Genomic DNA, 17,569 nt, shown 5'->3' with positions numbered 1-17,569 from the left:
TGATTACAGAAATGTAAATTTGGTTTAACATTCATTTTAGGATTTCGTAATTATTCCTAATTTCCAGGCCAAAAAAAATCTGCAGAAATTTCACAAACCCATCAAAGCTATGCACCAACTTAACGTTTCCCCCAGTCTGCAATAAAGAATGACAGAGGTTAAGAATCCAAGGCTTTCCTCGGCCCCAGGATTCCTTCATTCCTTTCTCAATTGGACAGAATGGCTAATTTTTTTAAAAAAACAATTATCTGCACTGGTTTAATATTCCTTCTAAAGCCTGAAAAATTTAAATATAGCAAAAGAATGGTTTCAATTTTATATGCTGAGAGCTAGACAAGCTTTCTTATAATCAATGTTCCTAACAAATCTGCAATATCCTTTCAGTTTTGGAGTAATCTGTGTTTTACATTGGAAAGAAGTAATCACAATGGCATATTAAGCCAAAATTTCAAATACTGCTTTCATTACTCAAAGTTGATTTAAATTTCTGAAAAAAGCTATGAATAAGCCAACTGCAAAACACAGCATAGGCAATGATAGCATTCTGATAAACTTGTCTATTCTCTTTACAGATGCTAATAGGTCTAATACCTGTTTCCATCATTTTCAAAGGGAATTGGATAAGCACCTGAACGTAAAGTCTACAAGGTTATGGGAAAAGGGCGGGGGAGTGGGACTAGCTGAATTGCATTGGCAGAGAATCGGCGCTGACTTGACAGGCCGAATGGCCTCCTTCTGTGCAGTAACCATCCTATATTTCATCCCAGTGAACGTCTTCCCCTTTCCCACTGCAGGATTTGTCAAGGTTATTTCTTTCCTTTATACTAGTTTCAATTTGTTAATCCATCTCCAGGCATATTTGTTTAATCTGAGCTCATTGGTTTTTGGTATGTATTCATCCTACATTTTCAGCATTACACCTTTAATGGCATTCCACTTGCTTTCTGCTGAAGTGTTGAACTTTCCCCATCAATCTATTGACCTTAGCTATTCCCTCATTTCACTGAAATTAGCCTTTTTAAAGTTATATACCTGGCTCCAGATATTATATCTTTCGAACTCTGAGATCATGTTAAACGTCATCATTCTGTGCTCAGTGTCCCAAGTGATGCTACAGTTTTCATTTCGGGGACATTACCTAGCTCATTTACAAATAGATCTAGATGATCACTGGCATCTGTTGTTTCCTTGATGTATTTGGTCATAAACAATCATGCATTATATTTGTCAACTCTAATTCTAAAACACTTGGGATTTCCTAGTTTATATTTGGTTTATTGAAATCACCCATTAAAATAATACTTCTGTTCTCACATGCCCTCACTATCTCTTCATAGTGCAATTTGTCTCCAGTACTTTGTTATGCTGATCTGGGGATCGATAACATACTCATGTTAACTTGGATTTTTCTGCATTAGAGATATCTACCCAAAATAATTTATTCTGCAGCTTTCCTCCTACCACAGGGTCAACTTTCCATTTCATTTCCAGACATAGAACCCTAACATGTAGGGTTACATCGCTTCCTTTTCTGTCAATCTCGCCTTTCTGAACACTCAAAGCCCTTGAATGATACATTCACTTCTGCTGCCAAGTGGTTTCAATCCTCAGTCGGAGGACTGTGGGTTCAAGTTCCACTGCAAGACTTGAGTACTTACTCTCGATTGATGTTTCAGTGCACTAAGGGAGTGCTGCATTGACAGAAGTGCTGCCTTTCAAGTAAAATGTTAAACCGAGGGCCTACTTGTCTGCTCAGGTGGGCATACAAGAATTTCATTTTCTGTTTGTGGAATATTAGTGTAAGCTAACTGGCTGCCTCTTTTGCTTACATAACAGTTACCTCACTTCACTGACTGAAGCATTTTTGGATGTACTGAGGCATAAAAAGAATGGAAACCGGGCTGGCACCTAAAATGACCCAGTAGGGCATACCTGCGCTGATCCCACTGCCTTCCTACGAGATCTTAACCTGACACTTTTAACAGACAAAAGTGACACTCACATGAAGGCAGCAGGATCCCTGTTTAAATATGCAGAAGCTCTACAACTATTGTACTTTTAACAGAGTAATATGTCCCGAGGTGCTTCACAACAGCGTTCTGTAACAAAATTTGAGACTGAGCCATGTAAGGAGACATTAGGACAGATGACCAAAAGCTTGGCCAAAGAGGCAAGTTTTAAAGGAGCGTCAAAGAAGGAAAGAAAGGTAGAGACGGAGAGAATTAGGGAGGGAATTCCAGAGCTTAGTGTTTTGAAAGTGCTTCTTTTTTTTTTGAGGATTCGTGTGTTACAATTGTAGAGATGGATTCATTTAAGACTAGGGAGATTCCATAGATGTTGGACTTTGTTTTTTGTTTGAAGGGTCACCGAGAGGTCTTGTTTGAAAACAAACCTTTATTGGATGTCACATGCCTTAAGGTCAATAAACAGAAGCCTTGGTGACTTGGGGAGATCTTCAGAAAAGTGACATGTCAAGATTTATGAGGGTTAGGAGTTGGTTTTGCTTCTGAGATATTGTTTTGGTTCAGTTGGGGTGTGGACTGCGTTTGAAGGCAGTTGGAGATCAGCCTGCCAAGAGAAAACACCCAGCACATCTCTTACCTCCTGTCTCTGCGAAACCCTGCAAAAATCCAGTGTGTGAAAACTAAAACCCCCAATGCCGCATTTCTCCTGAGACGCTCCTAGAAGGCCTGCCAGATTAAATCTTAGTGCCGCCTGCAAAGAACTGCTTCAGAAAAGATCCCAGTGACCAGTCTACGCGTATTCGGATGACAGATTGTATGCCATTTTGGGACACAACATATCTTGTTCATTTTCTTCAAGAATTAACAAGTATTTGGCCAAAGTATTCTTTGTCTTTTTTTTTGTAAAAAAAGCTCAGCAGAGAAAATTTCTTTATTTTTCTTTAACCTGTGTGTACGTGCGTGCGCGTGTTAGGTTTTGCAAAAGGGAATTTTCATTTCACTCTGTTAATGCTTTGCTTCTTTACTGGACAAGTCTTGAATTATAATAAACTGATAATTTTGTTGTTTATTAAAGAAACCTGGTTGGTGTATTTTATTCTGGGATAAAGAGTATATAATTGACCAGATCAGTAACTGCGTAAACATTTAAATATATGATATGACCTGTGGCAAAGTGGAACTAGAGAAGACAGTGCACTCCTCCCTCCTCGGTCGTAATATTAGTGCCTTGGCATCTGAAGGAAGGCCAATGGTGCAGCAATTAAAATTAGGAATGCTCAAGAAGCCAAAATTAAAAGGAGTGCTAATATCAGATAAGTTTCTGAGGACATCAAGTTTCACTTTCAATTTTATCCTTGCAGTACAAGAGAATACAATTGTGGCTTCCCCGCAAGACGAATCTGGCAACAAGGAGATGGAGTCAGAGCAGGCCAGAAATGTAAATTATTTTCTCTTCCCTGTGGGCCAGGAGGAGTAGAAACGCTTGTCCACATCCCACAAGGGAAGCTTAGGCCTCACAGAAAAATGGGCATTCCTGTTTTAATGCTCAGCCCCAGTGAGGATATTATGTCGGTGACAGGGCAAGCAGTTCAAATACATGCATCACGTGAATTTAGTTTAAATGCTTGCTTGATTATTCTATTTGACTTTAAGAAATGCTTCATTTGCATTTCCTTGTCCCAGTGAAATGTTGAAAGTATATCTCAGCCTGTCATGTTCCAATTGAGAAGTCGATCTGATGCAGAGACACCTGGGTGGGCCAAGGTCAGCAGCGAACGTTCACAAGGTTTATTCAGGGACCTTGTTCATTGCTGAAATTTAACATAGCAGATGCAACTGCTTTTATATTTTGGCAATAAGGTTAGGGAATGATGACAGACAGTAAATTCTGTAAGTCTACAGCAAGTCATTGCAGCTGTTCCCACATCCATTTATTGCTCAACAAATCTATTTGGCCGTTCATAAATCACAGTTTAATATCAACTTCTAAAGTTGCAGTGATCATGTCAGGTCATACAATATAACAGTGAGCCAAAATACAGTGATCAGAGTTTTCTGTTCAAACAGGGGTTTAGAACAAATGTGCTAGATGCAAAGCAGGTACAGCACAATCTGGTTAGTAAGGAGTGTTGGCTTGCCTGCAGGAGTGGTGTGAGATAGGAAACCAGAGAATATCTGCAGTAAAACCTCGAACACTTTGTAAGAAATATGTTCTAAACAGGAAATATTAATTCTACTTTTATACTATCAATATCTTGCTGTTTCTGTGTATTTATTCAACATGTTAATACATTTATTATTTTTAGCCTGTACACTGTGGTATATCCTAAAAGGTAATTGCTACCAGGGCATACTGTCCTGGACACCACAGAAGAGTGCAGTATTTTAGATCATGGGAAACTCTCACTGCTTCTGCAAGAACGTAGACATAAGTGTCATGAGAGAGCCTGACCTACAGTATCTATTTTAAAGTCAACTGTATTATACATACTTAATGTTTCAGTACTCCCATAGCTTTTAACTACAAACAAACAATCTAATGCAACAAGGATTACAGGGAATGGTAGCATAGTGGTTATGTTACTGGACTAATGATCTAGATGCGCGAATTCAAAGCTGGGGAATTTAAATTCAGTTAATTAAATAAAGATGCAATCAAAAAAGCCATCTCAGTAATCATGACCACTGAAATGTCATAAAAATCCATCTGGTTCACTAACATCCTTACTTGGTCTTCCTACATGTGACTCCACGCCCACAGAAAGATGCCCTCTGAAATGGCCTAGCAAGCTGCTCAGTGACAAAGAAGAAATAAACCAGATGCATCAACCTAGGCATTGGATTTGGACACGACAAAGGCACACCCAGGTCAATTGACCATGCAAAGTCTTACTTACTAACATCTCGGGACATGTCAAATTGAAACTGCTGTCCTACATACTTGTTAAGCACCAGCCTGACAGTTACAATTCTATGAATATAACTGTCAGGTAAGCTCCCTGACTCCTCTATCACCATTGCTTTGTACGTTCTGTTCCACCAGCAGAATAGACCCAGCAGAGGTGGTGGCAAAGTGCTATACAGTCTGGCCTACTCTTTCTCCTAATTCACATGTTCGTATGTAGGAGGGCATGGCCCTGGCAGTTCTCAATATTTGACTTCTGAACCTATAAAGTCTCATGGCTTCAGATCAAAAATGAGCATGGAAACCTCCTGCCCATTACCACTTACCACCCTCCCTCAGGTGAAGAAATAGCACTCCTCTATGTTGCATACCACTTGGAGGAAGGTCCAAGAGCAGCAACGGCATAGAACGTACTTTGTGCAGAGTCTTGAATGTCCATCACCAAAAGTGGCTCAGTAGCATCACGAGTGACCGACCTGGTTGAGTCCTAAAGGACACAGCTGCCAGACTGGACATATGGCAGGTGGCGAGAGAACCAACATAAGGGGGAAAGGGGAAAAACCTACTTTGACCTCGTCCCCAGCGATCTACCTGTCGTGTAACAGTATATTGCATGGTAGGAACGACCACCGCAAAGTCCTAGTGGAGAATAAGTCCATCTTGACACTGAGGACACCCTCCATCCTGTTGCAAGGCACTACTATTGGGCTAAATAGGATAGATTCAGAACATATCTAGCAACTCAAAATTGAGCACCCATGAGGCACTGTGGGACAGCGACAGCAGCAGAATTATATTCCATCACCAATTGTAACCTTGGCCTGGCATTTCTACACTCTACTAATATCAAGCCCAGGGGACCAACCCGTGTTCAATGAGTAGAGAACAGCATGCCACGAGCAGCACTAGGTGTACTTAAAAATGAGGTGTCAACCTAACGAAGCTACAGCACAAGGCTACATGCATGCCGAATAGCAGAAGCAGCATGCAATACAAGCAAAGGATCAGATCAAAGTTCTACAGTGCTGCCACATCCAGTCATGAATGGTGGTAGAAAACTAAAGAGAGGAGGAGGCTCAACGAACATCCCCATCCTCAATGATAGCACAGCATATGTGTGAAAGACGAGGCTGAGGCCTTTGCAACCATCTTCAGTCAAAAGTACTGAGGGGATGATCCATCTCAGCCTCCTCCTGAGGTTCCCGACATCATAGAAGCCCATTTTCAGCCAATTTTATTATCTCCACCTGATATCAAGAAACAGCCAAGTGCACTAAAAATAGCAAAGACTATGGGCCCCAATAACAACCGGCTGTAGTACTGAAAACTTGTGCTACAGAATTAGCCTCATTTCTAGCCAAGCTGCTCCAGTGTAGCTACAACACTGACATCTACCTCACAATGTGAAAAACTGCACAGGTTAGGTCCTGTCCACAAAAATCAGGACAAATCAACCCGGCCAATTGTTGCCTCATCAGTCTACTCTCAAGTAATGCAAGGTTTTGTCAAAAGTGCTATCAAGCAGCACTTGCTCATCAATAACCTCCTCATCGATGCACAGTTTGGGTCTGCCAGAACCACTCGACTCCAGGCCTCATTACAGCCATGGTCCAACAGCTAAATTCCAGAGGTGAGGCGAGAGTCACTGCCCTAGACATCAAGGCAGCAGCTGACCGAATGTGGCACTAAGGAGCCCTAGTAAAATTGAAGTCAACAGGAATCAGAGGGAAAACTCGCCACTGGCTAGATTCATATCTAACAAAAAGGATGACGGTTATGGTTTTTGAAGGCCAATCATCTCAGCCCCAGAACATGGTTGCAGGAATTCCTCAAGGCAGTGTCTTGGGCCCAACCAACTTTAGCTGTTTCAGCAATAGTCTTCCTGCAACATAAGGTCTGAAGCATGGACATTTCCTGTTAATTTCATGGTATTCAGTTTCATTCGCAACTCCACACATAATGAAGCAGTGGTACCCACACCCAGACAGACCTGGACAACACTCGGGTTGAGCTGTTAAGTGACAAATATCATTCCTGCTGAACAAGTGCCAGGTAATGACCATCTCCAACAAGAATGTCTAACCACCTCCCCTCGATATCCAATGGCATGACCATCATCAAATCCCCCACCAACAACATCCTAGGGGTCATCATTGACCAGAAACTTAACTGGACCAGCCACATAAATACTACAGATACAAGAGAAGGTCAGAGGCTGGGAATTCTGCAGCGAGTTACTGACCTCCTGACTCCCCCAAAGTCTTTCCACCATCTCAAGTCAGGAGCAGGAAAGAATACTCTCCGCCTGCTTAGATTAGATTCAACAACATTCAAGAAGCTAAATATCATCCAGGATAAAGCAGCTCTTGATTGGCACCTCAATCACCACCTTAAACATTAACTCCCTCCACCACTGGCGCATCATGGCTACAATGTGCACCATCTACAAGATGTACTGCAGCAGCTCACCAAGCCTTCTTTGGCTGTACCCCACTAACTGACAACCTTTACCATCAAGAAGGACAAGGGCAGCCGGTGCATGGGAACACCACCACCGACAAGTTCCCCTTCAAGTAACACACTATTCTGACTTGCAAATATATCACTGTTCCTTCATAGTCACTAGGGAAATATCCCAGAACTGCCTCCCTAACAGCACTGTGGGAGCACCTTCATCACACCAACTGCAGAGGTTCAAGAAGGCTGCTCACCACCATCTTCGCAAGGGCAATGAGGGATGGGCAATAAATGCTGGCCTTACCAGTGACACCCACATCCGGTCAATAAAATTTAAAAAAGCAGCATCCTTTCTAAAACCAGGATGGTCAGTGATCAGGAGAAAGAAGAAACACAGAAAAATTTTTCTCATCTATCTCCTTCATTGCTCAAGAATGAAAACAATTACATAATCAGAACCTTTAAAAAGCACCTGTAAATATTTAAAATTTAAAAATATGCTGAAGGTTCAGTGCACATCAACAAACATTTCCAGTGTGATAGCACTGGACAAGCTACATCTGCAAAGCACTGAAGTTTCAAAACCAGCTGCTCAAAGTGCATCCCATACTGTCCATTAGCAGTATCAAAGGATCAGCCATTCTTTGTTTATACTTTAGATCATTCGAACAATGTACACTTAGTCATTTGACGCATATTTCCTATCAGTATTTAGTAAAGAGCAGGATGCTGGCAAAATATTAGAAGAAGTGGAGATAGCAGAGGTAATGCATGGGGTGAAATCTGATAGGCAGGATGTACTGGAAAGGCTGGCTTGCTTACAGTGGATACAGAGATCTGGATGGCTTGCATCCCAGGTTGCTAAGGGACATCAGGGTGGAAATAGCAAAACAGCTTGCCATAATCTTCCAATCTTCCCTAGATACAGGGGAGGTGCCAGAGGACTGGCAAATGTGGCACCCTTGTTCAAGAAAGAGTGTAAGGACATTCCTAGTAACTACAGGCCAGTCAGTTTAACATCAGTGGTGGGTAAGGTTTTAAAAACAATATTCAGGGAAAAAAAATTAACATGCACTTGGATGGGTTTGAGTTAATTTTGTACAGCCAGCACAGATTTATAAAAGGCAGATCGTATTTGACAGTGGCGCAGTGGTTAGCACCGCAGCCTCACAGCTCCAGCGACCCGGGTTCAATTCTGGGTACTGCCTGTGTGGAGTTTGCAAGTTCTCCCTGTGTTTCCGTGGGTTTCCTCCGGGTGCTCCGGTTTCCTCCCACATGCCAAAGACTTGCAGGTTGATAGGTAAATTGGCCATTAGCAATTGCCCCTAGTGTAGGTAGGTAGGGACATATAGGGACAGGTGGGGATGTGGTAGGAATATGGGATTAGTGTAGCATTAGTATAAATGGGTGGTTGATGGTCGGCATAGACTCGGTGGGCAGAAGGGCCTGTTTCAGTGCTGTATCTCTCAACTAAACTAAAAATCAAATTGAATTTTTTGATGAAGTAATCAAGGGAATGCAGTGGATGTTGTCTATATGGATTTTAAGAAAGCGTTTGGCAAAGTACCACATAAAAGGCTGGTTAACAAAACAGAGGCTCATGGAACAGGAGGGTCAGTGTCAGCTTGGGTAAAAAAAATTGGCTTAAGGACAGAAAACAATAAGTTGTGATAAATGCTTGTTTTTCAGACTGGAGAATGGTAGATGGTGGTTTTCCCCAAGGGTCAGTGCTAGGACCACTGCATTTTTGATAAATGAATTGGATATTGGAATAGGATAAAATTTCAAAATTTGCTATTGATACCAAACTTGGAGGTGTGGCAACGAGTGAGGATGATACCAATCGACTGCAACAGAATATAGATAGGCTAGCAGAATAGGCAGACAAGTGGCAGATGAAATTTAATAGAGAAGTGTGAGGTGATACATTTTGGAAGAAGGGATAGAGAGAGGCAATATATACTTAATGGCTCGGTTCTAAAGAGTGTTCAGGGACAGAGGAATCTGAGGTTCATGTGCATAGATCTTTGAAGACGGCAGGGCGAAGTGAGAATGTAATTAGCAAAGCATATGGGATCTTGGGCTTCATAAATAGAGGCACAGAGTAGAAAAGCAGGGAAGTTGAACTGTTATAAAGCTCTGGTTAGGCCAGAACAAAAGTATGTGTCCATTTACCAGAATGATTCCTAGGAATGGGAGACTTTAGATACAAGCTTAGGTTGGAGAAGCTGGGGTTGTTCTGCTTGGAGAAAAGGAGACTGGAGGGAGATCTGATAGAGGCATACAAGATTATGGCAGGCTTAGATAAGGCAGACAAAAAATGCAGGGAAGAGCGATAATGAGCTGGAACACTCTGCCTATGAGGGTGGTGGAAGCAGAGACAATCAATGATTTCCAAACAGAAATTGGATCGGCACTTGAGAAAAATGAACTTGCAAGGTTAAAGGGAAAGGCTCTACAAAGTGCCGGCATGCAGCGGATGGGCCAAAAGGCTTCATTCCGTGCTATAAATGACTATATAAATACACAGAAGAAGTGACACAATGTTTGCAACCTAACACTGAGGATTCATCTTTATTGCTCAGTATTTTTCAGAACATTAATGAACTATTACATCTAAATTTATGCCTCTTTAAAAATCATATCCCATGTGTAGATCAGAAGAGTGAAAAGGGAACTGTATTTGCACTGATTTTTGAAGATTTTAGTGCAAACTATTTGTGAAACAGATAATGGTACAATTGACATAACAAAAAAAAAAAGTCACTTGGTGCAGCAAGTCCATCCTTTCCAGTGTAATTACAATGGGCAGAAGCGGAAGATTAGCCAGAGGCCTGTGAGAATCATAGAATGGTTACAGCACAGGAGACCATTTGGCCTGTCGTGTCTGTTCTGACTGTCTGCAAGAGCATCTCAGCTAGTATTACACACCCCAGCCTTTCCCCATAGCCCTGAAATTTCTCTCTCTTGAGAAAATTACCCAATTCTCTTTCAAAAGCCTCAAGTATCTGCCTCCACTATGCTCCAATGGTATGCATTCCAGATACTAACCACTGGCAATGTAAAAAAGCTTTTCGTCATGTCTCCTTTGGTTCTTTTGCCAATCACATTGCATAGGTAGCCTGTGGTTCTTGACCTTCCTGCCAATACAAACGGTTTCTCTCGATATACTCTGTCTAAACCCATCGTGATTTTGAACATTTCTATTAAATCGCCTCTCAACTTTCTCTTCTCTAGGAACACCAGCTTCTACAAATAATCCACATAACTGAACTCCCTCAACCCTTGAACCATTTTTGTAAACCTTTTCTGCAACCTCTCTACAGCCTTCACGTCCTTCCTAAAGTGTGGTGCCCAGAGGTGGACACAGTTGAGACTGAAGAAGAGTTTCCGAAAGGTTCATCATGGTTTCCTTGCTTTTGTACTCCATACCTCAATTTACAAAGCTCAGGATCCCATAAGCCTTTTAAACCACTTTCTCAACCTGCCCTTCCCCCTTCAACAATTTGTACGTCTAGGTCTCTCTCTTCCTGCACCCCCTTTAAAATTGTACACTTTAGTTTACATTGCTGCTCCTCATTCTTCCTTCCAAAATGTATCAAATCATATTTCTCTGCAGTACATTTCATCTGCCACATGTCTGCCCATTCCACCAGCCTGTCGATGTGCTCTTGAAGTTTATCACTATCGTCCTCACAGATCACAATACATCCAAGTTTTGTGTTGCCTGCAAATTTTGAAATTGTGCCCTGTACACCCAAGTCATTAATATATATCAAAAGCAGTGGTCCTAGTACTGACCCCTGGGGAACACCACTGTAGACCTTCTTCCAGTCTGAAAAACAACCGTTTACCACTACTCTCAGTTTCTTGTCAGTCAACTTTGTATCCATGCTGCCACTGTCCTTTTGTTCCACAGGCCTCAGCTTTTCTGACAAGCCTATTATGTGGCACTTTTATCAAACTTGTTATGGAAGTCATATACACAAATCAACCCATTATCTTCATCAACCCTTTCTGTTATCTCATTGAAAAATTCAAGCAAATTAGTGAAACATGATTTGACTTTAATAAATCCGTGCTGGCTTTCCTTAATTAATCCACCCTTCTCCAAACAACTGTTAATTATGCCCCAATCACTGTTTTGAAAAACTTTCCTACTACCGAGGTTAAACTGACTGACCTGTAGTTGCTGGATTTAACCTTACTCCCTTCTTTGAACAAGGGTGTAACATTTGTAATTCTCCAGCCCTCTGGCACCACCCTGTATCCAAGGCGGATTGGAAGATTATGGCCAGTACCTCAGCAATTTCTGTCCTTACTTCTCTCAGCATCCTCGGATGCATCTCATCCACTCCTCATGACTTACCAACTTGAAGTTCAGCCAGCCTTTCCAATACTTCTTTCAATTTTTAGCTCAGCCTGAAATACAATTAGCTCCTCCTTCACTATGACTTTGACAGCATCTTCTTCCTCAGTAAAGACAGATGCTAAGTACTCAGTTAGTAACTCAGCCATGCCCTCTGCCTCCATGCTTAGAACCCCTTATTGGTCCCAAATCAACCTCACCCCTCCTCTTCCTACCCTTTTACTCATAATATACCTAGAGCAGACTTTTGGATTCTCTTTTATGTTGGCTGCTAGTTTCTTCTTATACTCCCTCTTTGCCTCTCATTTCCTTTTTCACAGCCCCTCTCTATAGTCAGCCTGGTTCTCACTTGCATTAACAACCTGACATCTAGCATGTATCCCCTTTTTCTGCTTCATCTTACTCTATCTCTTTCATCATTCAGGGAAGTCTCACTTTGGTTGCCCTACCTTCTGCTTAGTGAGAACGCACCTCGACTGCACCCGAACCATCTTTTCTTTAAAGGCAACCCATTGTTCCATTACAGTTTTGCACATCAATCTTTCATTCCAATTTATTCAGGACAGGTCTGTTCATAACCATTGAGAGCAGCCATGCTCCATATAAGTATTTTTACTCTAGATTGCTCCTCATCTTTTTCAATAGCTAATCTAAACGTTATAATACAATGATCACTGTTCCCTAAATGTTCCCCTACTGACACCTGATCCACTTGATTCATATTATTCCCCAGAACCAGATCCAGCATTGCCTCCTTTCCCCGTTGTGTCAGAGATAGACCAATCAAGAAAATTCTCCTGAACACACTTCAGAAGTTCTTTGCCCTCTCTGCCCTATGATAACCCAGTTTAAATTAAGATAATTGAATTCCATGATCACTACTCTATAGTTTTTTCACCTCTCTAATTTCCCAGCAAATTTACTCCTCTATATTTTTCCCACCATTTGGTGGCCTACAGAATACACTTAGTATTGTAATGGCACCTCTACTATTTCTCAACTCTAACCAGCTAGATTCCATCCTTGACCGGGCCAGGACATCCTCTCCCTCCACCATTGTAATATTCTCCTTGATCAATACAGCCACCCCTCATCCTTTCTTCCCTCCCCTATCGTTCATGAACACCTTGTATCTAGTGATACTTAGTACCCAGTCCTGCCCCTTTTTGAGCCAGGTCTCCATTATCGTTGCATCATATTCACATATGGCTATTTGCACCTGCAGCTCAACTCTATAATTTATCATGTTCCATGCATTTATGTACATGCACTGTAAACCTGAATTAGATCTTACTATATTTCCTCTAACTCTGACCCCACCTAATACATACTATTTCTTACTCTAATGCTATATGTCTCTCCCAAACCTTTGTGCACCTTATTTAGCCTTCTTAACGCTACACCCTGGTTTCCATCCCCCTTCCAAGTTAGTTTCAACACTCAACAGCACTAGCAGACTGCCATGGAAACCACAGAAAAGTTACAGCACAGAGAGGCCATTCAGCCTGTCGTGTCAGCGCCAGCTGAAAATGAAACTAAATCCCCATTCTAATCCCACCTTCCAGCACCTGGTCCATAGCCTTGCAGGTTACAGCACTTCAGGTGCAGGTACCTTTTAAATGAGTTGAGGGTTACTGCCTCCACCACCGATACAGGCAGCGAACTCCAGACTCTTTCTACCAATCACCTTAAATCTGTGCCCCCAGTAACTGACCTCTCTGCTTGGGGAAAGGTCATTCCTGTCTACTCTATCTAGGCCCTTCACAATTTTGTACACCTCAATTAAGTCACCCCTCAGCCTCCTCTGTTCTAACAAAAACTACACTAGCCTATCCAATCTTTCTTCAAAGCTGGCAACATTTCCAAGCCCTGGCAACATTCTTGTAGATCTCTTCTGTACTCTCTCCAGAGCAATTATGTCCTTCCTGTAACATGATGACCAAAATTGTATGCAATGCTCCATCTGTGGCCTAACCAACATTTTATAGAGCTCCAGGATTACATCCCTGCGTTTGTATTCTATACCTCCGCCAATAAAGGGAAGCATTCCATATGCATTCTTCACCACTTTATCTACCTGTCCTGTCACCTTCAGGGACCTGTGGACATGCACTCCAAGGTCTCTCACTTCCTCTACCCCTCTCAATATCCCCCCATATATTGTGCATTCCCTTGCTTTGTTTGCCCTCCCCAAATGCATTACCTCACACTTATCCAGATTGAATTCCATTTGCCAATTTTCCGCCCACTCACCCAAACCATTGATATTATTCTGGAATCTACAGCTATCCTCTTCACTATCAACTACACAACCAATTTTTGCGTCATCTGCAAATTTCCCAATTATCCTCCCACATTTAAGTCCAAATCATTAATATATACCAACAACAGCAAGGGGCCCGACACTGAGCCCTGTGGAAAGCCACTGGAAACCGCTTTCCATTCACAAAAACATCCGTCGACCATTACCCTTTGTTTCCTGTCACTGAGCCAATTTTGGATCCAACTCGCCACATTCCCTTGACTTCCATGGGCTTTTACTTTTCAGACCAGTCTGCCATGTCAAATATATTACTAAAATCCATGTAGACCACATCCACTGCACTACCCTCATCAATCCTCCTTGCTACTTCCACAAAAAAATTCAAGTAAGTTAGTAAGACATGACCTTCCCTTAACAAATCCATGCTGAGTATCCCTGATTAATCCATGCCTTTCTCAGTGACAGAATCAATTCTGAGAGGATAAACTAATAAATTGCCTATCACTGAGGTCAGACTGACCAGCCTATAATTATTTGGCTTATCCCTCGCACCCTTTTTAAACAATGGTACAACGTTCGCACACTTCCAATCCTCTGGTAACTCGCCTGTATCTAGTGTGGATTTGAAAATGATCCTCAGAGAATCCGCTATTCCTCCATGGCTTCCTTTAATAGCCTAGGATACAATCCATCCGGCCCTGGTGATTTATCCACTTTCAAAAATGTCAGACCCTCTAGTACTTCCTCTTTCATTATGCTTATCGTATCTAATATTTAGCACTCCTCCTCTTTAACTACAATGTCTGCATCATCCCTCTCCTTTGTGAAGAGAGAGACAAAGTACTCATTAAGAACCCTGCCCACATCTTCTGCATCCACACATAAGTTACCTTGTACATCTCTGATAGGCCCTACCCTTTCCTGAGTTATCCTCTTGCTCTTAATGTACTGATAAAAATTTTTTGGGTTTCCTTACTTTTACCTGCCAATATTTTTTCATGTCCTCTCTTTGCTTTTCTAATTTCCTTTTTTACTTCACCTCTGCACTTTCTATACTGCTCAAGGCTTTCTAAAGTATTAAGTTTTTTTATGACTACCATAGTACCAAAGGCACAGTGTGGCTTTCGTGCAGAGAGATCGACTATTGACATGCTGTTCTCCCTTCGTCAGATACAGGAGAAATGCCGTGAACAACAGATGCCCCTCTACATTGCTTTCATTGATCTCACCAAAGCCTTTGACCTCGTCAGCAGACGTGGTCTCTTCAGACAACTAGAAAAGATCGGATGTCCACCAAAGCTACAAAGTATCATCACCTCATTCCATGACAATATGAAAGGCACAATTCAACATGGTGGCTCCTCATCAGAGCCCTTTCCTATCCTGAGTGGTGTGAAACAGGGCTGTGTTCTCGCACCCACACTTTTTGGGATTTTCTTCTCCCTGCTGCTTTCACATGCGTTCAAATCCTCTGAAGAAGGAATTTTCCTCCACACAAGATCAGGGGGCAGGTTGTTCAACCTTGCCCGTCTAAGAGCGAAGTCCAAAGTACGGAAAGTCCTCATCAGAGAACTCCTCTTTGCTGACGATGCTGCTTTAACATCTCACACTGAAGAATGCCTGCAGAGTCTCATCGACAGGTTTGCGTCTGCCTGCAATGAATTTGGCCTAACCATCAGCCTCAAGAAAACGAACATCATGGGGCAGGATGTCAGAAATGCTCCATCCATCAATATTGGCGACCACGCTCTGGAAGTGGTTCAAGAGTTCACCTACCTAGGCTCAACTATCACCAGTAACCTGTCTCTAGATGCAGAAATCAACAAGCGCATGGGTAAGGCTTCCACTGCTATGTCCAGACTGGCCAAGAGAGTGTGGGAAAATGGCGCACTGACACGGAACACAAAAGTCCGAGTGTATCAGGCCTGTGTCCTCAGTACCTTGCTCTACGGCAGCGAGGCCTGGACAACGTATGCCAGCCAAGAGCGACGTCTCAATTCATTCCATCTTCGCTGCCTTCGGAGAATAATTGGCATCAGGTGGCAGGACTATATCTCCAACACAGAAGTCCTTGAAGCGGCCAACACCCCCAGCTTATACACACTACTGAGTCAGCGGCGCTTGAGATGGCTTGGCCATGTGAGCCGCATGGAAGATGGCAGGATCCCCAAAGACACATTGTACAGCGAGCTCGCCACTGGTATCAGACCCACCGGCCGTCCATGTCTCCGTTATAAAGACGTCTGCAAACGCGACATGAAATCGTGTGACATTGATCACAAGTCGTGGGAGTCAGTTGCCAGCATTCGCCAGAGCTGGCGGGCAGCCATAAAGACAGGGCTAAATTGTGGCGAGTCGAAGAGACTTAGTAGTTGGCAGGAAAAAAGACAGAGGCGCAAGGGGAGAGCCAACTGTGCAACAGCCCCAACAAACAAATTTCTCTGCAGCACCTGTGGAAGAGCCTGTCACTCCAGAATTGGCCTTTATAGCCACTCCAGGCGCTGCTTCACAAACCACTGACCACCTCCAGGCGCGTATCCATTGTCTCTCGAGATAAGGAGGCCCAAAAGAAAGAATAAGCTTTCTTTTTCTGCTTCATCTTACCCTGTATGCTTCTAGATAATCAGGGGTGTTCTAGATTTGGCAGTAGCACCTTTTTTCTTTGTGGGGACATGTCTACATTGTGCCTGTAGAATCTCCCTTTTGAATGCCTCCCACTGGTTTGCCATTGATTTTCCTTCAAGTAGCTGCATCCAGTCCACTTTCGCCAGGTCACCTCTCAGCTTCCTAAGAGTTACCTTCCCCAATTTGGGGATATCTTTGTCCTTGTCCATAATAATGCTAAATGTAACTGTATTATGATCACTATCTCGAAAATGGTCACCCACTGCTACTTCATCCACTTGCCCAGCTTCATTTCCTAAGACTAAATCTAGAATCGCACCCCCTCTCGTGGGGCTTGTTACCTGCTGGCTAAAAAAGTTCTTCTGAATGCATTTCAAGAATTTTGTGCCCTCTGTGCCTTTCACACTGTTGGTTTCCTAGCTGAAATTCCCAACTACTACTGCCCTATTGTTTTTGCTCAGAAACTTGCCTACATATTTATTCTTCGATCTCCTCCTCACTATTTGGGGAGTACACTCCTAGTAGTGTGGATGTCCCTTTTTTATTTCTGAGCTCAACCCATATAGCCTCATTTGATGATTCATTTCACATAATATCCCTCCTCACAACTGTAATTTGATTCTTTAACCAATAATGCTGGACCCCTCCTTTTTTATCCCCCTCTCTATCCTGCCTGAAAACTATATACTGGGATGTTGAGTTGCTATTTTTGTCCTCTTAAAGCCAAGTTTCCGTTATAGCAATGATATCATGCTATCATGTGTCTATCTGGACCCTCAGCTCATCAGATCATCATCCTGCGAGGACATTGGGCCCAGCTACGTCGAGATGCACCTGTCCGGTCTGTGCAGGTCCCACCTCCCCCAGAACTGGTCCAATGGCCCAGGAATCTAAAGCCCTTCCGCCTGCACCATCTCTCCAGCCATGCATTCATCTGCTCTCTTCTATTTCAATACTCAGTAGAGCATGGCACCCATAGTAATCCC

The 17,569-nt window shown here is 42.6% G+C and overlaps 1 protein-coding gene across 2 annotated transcripts in view; it reads right to left on the bottom strand.

Moving 5' to 3' along the window:
• The window catches only part of suclg2 (succinate-CoA ligase GDP-forming subunit beta), a 447,524-nt gene that overhangs the window by 293,615 nt on the left and 136,340 nt on the right, over window positions 1–17,569 (bottom strand). The gene's annotated exons all lie outside the window — the stretch shown is intronic.

The sequence above is a fragment of the Heterodontus francisci genome, chromosome 19, assembly GCF_036365525.1.
Source record: "Heterodontus francisci isolate sHetFra1 chromosome 19, sHetFra1.hap1, whole genome shotgun sequence".
Lineage (NCBI taxonomy): Eukaryota > Metazoa > Chordata > Chondrichthyes > Heterodontiformes > Heterodontidae > Heterodontus > Heterodontus francisci.
Note: the sequence above shows the minus strand (reverse complement) of the source record. Positions and strands in the feature narration are given on the sequence as shown.